Genomic DNA, 3,736 nt, shown 5'->3' on the forward strand with positions numbered 1-3,736 from the left:
ACAAAGAAAAAGGACACAAATGACAGAAATGGAGGAAAGCAAACAACTGGATACAGAGTTCAAAACCACACTTTTAAGGTTTTTCAAGAATTTTCTAGAAACTGCCGATAAACTTAATGAGATCTACAAGAAATCTAATGAGACCCTCAAGGTTGTGATAAAGGACCAACTAGAAATTAAGCATACACTGACTGAAATAAAGAATATTATACAGACTCCCAACAGCAGATTAGAGGATTGCAAGAATCAAGTCAATGATTTGAAATACAAAGAAGCAAAAAACACCCAACCAGAAAAGCAAAATGAAAAAAAGAATCCAAAAATACAAAGATAGTGTAAGGAGCCTCTGGGACAGCTTCAAGCGTACCAATATCCGAATTATAGGGGTGCCAGAAGAAGACAGACAGCAAGATATTGAAAACCTATTTGAAGAAATAATGACAGAAAACTTCCCCTACCTGGTGAGAGAATTAGACTTACAAGTCCAGGAAGCGCAGAGAACCCCAAACAAAAGGAATCCAAAGAGGACCACACCAAGACACATCATAATTAAAATGCCAAGAGCAAAAGACAAAGAGAGAATCTTAAAAGCAGCAAGAGAAAGAAACTCAGTTACCTACAAGGGAATACCCATACGACTGTCAGCTGATTTCTCAACAGAAACTTTGCAGGCCAGAAGGGAGTGGCAAGAAATATTCAAAGTGATGAATACCAAGAACCTACAACCAAGATTACTTTATCCAGCAAAGCTATCATTCAGAATTGAAGGCCAGATAAAGAGCTTCACAGATAAGAAAAAGCTAAAGGAGTTCATCACCACCAAACCAGTATTATATGAAATGCTGAAAGGTATCTTTAAGAAGAGGAAGAAGAAGAAGAAGGTAAAGATACAAATTATGAACAACAAATACACATCTATCAACAAGTGAACCTGAAAATCAAGTGAATAATCTGATGAACAGAATGAACTGGTGTTTATAATAGAATCAGAGGCATAGAAAGGGAGTGGACTGGCTATTCTTGGGGCGGGGGGGGGGGGGGGGGCAAGGGGTGAGGAGGATGCGGGAAGAGACTGGACAAAAATCGTGCACCTATGGATGAGGACAGTAGTGGGGAGTGAGGGAGGAGGGTGGGGTGGGAACTGGGTGGAGAGAAGTTATGGGGGGGAAAAAGAGGAACAAATGTAATAATCTGAACAATAAAGCTTTTAAAAAAAGAAAAAGAAAAAGAAACCAAAAAAAAAGGAAAGAAAAGAAAATAGATCCAAAGACATAGAAGCATCAAACAGACCGTCAAACCTCAGAGGGAAGGCAGGGAGGATGGGTGGAGTGGTGGGAGGGAGGAGGAAGGGATAAGAGATCAACCAAAGAACTTGTATGCATATAAGCATAATCAATGGACACAGACAATAAGGGGATGAAGGTCTGGGCTGGGGGGCAGGGGTGGGGGCGGGCTGGGAGAGGACAACGGGGGAAAAAGGAGACATATGTAATACTTTCAACAATAAAGAATTAAAATATATATATCGGCTCTCCTAACAGGTTTCAAATCATCTCCAAATGCAGTAAGTATGCTTCTGGGTCTTCATACAAGTTATTATGTTAAGCAGACCAGGGTCAAGGTCAGAGCCTAGGGCATACCACCCGATACCGCCCTTGAGAATAACACCATTCCTAACATTCACTGGAGTGTTGGCTCTTCCAGTTTCTCTCATTTACTCACATTTGCCCAACCTCACCAGGTGCTACTACAAGCCTGGTTACATCTACTGAATTATTTTATTTTACTTTATTGGTTTTAGAGAGAGGAAGAAAGAGATGTGAAAGAGAGAAAAATCGATTTGTTGCCTCCTGCACATGCTCTGACCGGGAATCCAATCTACCACCTTTTGGTATCCAGGATGACGCTCCAACCACTGAGCAACACTGGCCAAGACACCTACTGAAATTTTAAGTTGTGCATTGGGTAAATAATCATCCTTGTCAGGGATATCTTTGCACGTTCAGAAAGTCAGAAATAATGAGACTGGGACCCAACCGGCGTGGCTCAGTGGTTGAGCATCGACCTATGAACCAGGAAGTCACAGGTTTGTTGCTGGTCAGGGCATATGCCTGGGTTGTGGGCTCAATGCCCAGTGGGGTGCATGCAGAAGGCAGCCAATCAATGGTTCTCTTTCATTGATGTTTCTATCTCTCTCTCCCTCTCCCTTCCTCTCTGAAATCAATAAAAATAAAAATATATATATTAAAGAAAGAAAGAAAGAAAGAAATGATGAGACTGGGGCCAGTGTGGCCCTCCCTGGTGTCAGGGACCTGGGTACTTTCTATTTTGTTCTCTCCCAAGCCCGGCTTCCCTTCTCATCATCTCCTTCAGTACAGTAGCCACTGTGCCAGGTCCCTGTCCCAGTTCCTGGCACAGCTCTCCTAAACCTCCTGGAATTTCCTCAGTGGCAGTGATCATAGGAGTGTCTTTTGTTATTCATAACAACCCTAATCTGAGTCTATGCTAACAAGCTGACTCTTGGTATTCTAAACAGCTTCAGGATCGGGGCCAGCTGCCAAAGGAACCCACCTTGTGATTAGAGAGCTGGGACTTTCTGTCCAATCCCCCCACCTCCAGGGAGAGGAGAGGGGCTGAAGGTTGGCTGCAGTCACCAATGGCCAATGATTCAATTAACTGTGATGACAGTGGAACCTCCATAAAATCCTGAAGGACGAGGTTCAGAAAGCTTCCAGATGTGTGCAAATGCACCCAGGTGTCAGGGGGTGCTGCACCCCAACTCCATGGGGGAGAAGCTCCTGTGCTTGGGACCCTTCCAGACCTCACTGTATGAACCTCTTCACCAGCATGGCTGTTCATTAGCATCTATACTAATAAAAGGGTAATATGCTAATTAGACCAGACATCTTCCGGATATCCATCCAGACGTCCTTCCAGACAAAGCCACTGTGGCAGGGGCTGAGGCAGAGGCAGTTAGGGGTGATCAGGCTGGCAGAGGGGAGCAGTTAGGGGTGACCAGGCTGGCAGGGGAGGGCAATTAGGGGTGGCCAGGCTGGTAGGCAGAGGTGGTTAGGGGTGGCCAGGCTGGTAGGCAGAGGTGGATAGGGGTGATCAGTCAGGCAGGGGAGCAGTTAGGGGCATCAGGCAGGCAGGCAGAGTGGTTAGGAGCCGAGGGGTCCCAGATTAGAGAGGGTGCAGGCCTGGCTAAGGGACCCCCCCCCTTGCACGAATTTTATGCACCGGGCCTCTAGTCCTTTATAACAGCCTTTACAGTAAACCGGCAGCAGTAAGCAAAGAGATCTCCTGAGTTCTGTGAGTCATTCTAACAAATTGTCCGTCTGAGAAGGGAGTCCTGGGAATCCCCAGTTTATAGCCAGTCAGAATGACTGATGATTCAGTCAGAAGTATAGATGGCAAGCTGGGCCTGGTGTCTGAGGTGGGGGCAGTCGTGGGGGGCTGGCCCTTCACCTGAGGAATCTGACGCTAACTCCAGGTCAATCTGTCAGAACTGAATTGGCTCATAGGACACCCAGTTGGTGTCCAGAGAATTGGTTGGTGTGGGGAAACAAAACCCCATGCATTTGGTGCTATACGAGTAAGTGTTGTAAGTAAAAACAGTGTGGAAAGTGGGGAGACGGGCACCCCCTCTTTTTAAGAACACATCTCTTACATACGTTTCTGCTCCCATCCCTCCAGCCAGGACTGAGACACATAGCTTGTTTATATGGACTCTGAA

Source organism: Myotis daubentonii, chromosome 6 (genome assembly GCF_963259705.1).
Source record: "Myotis daubentonii chromosome 6, mMyoDau2.1, whole genome shotgun sequence".
Taxonomy (NCBI): domain Eukaryota; kingdom Metazoa; phylum Chordata; class Mammalia; order Chiroptera; family Vespertilionidae; genus Myotis; species Myotis daubentonii.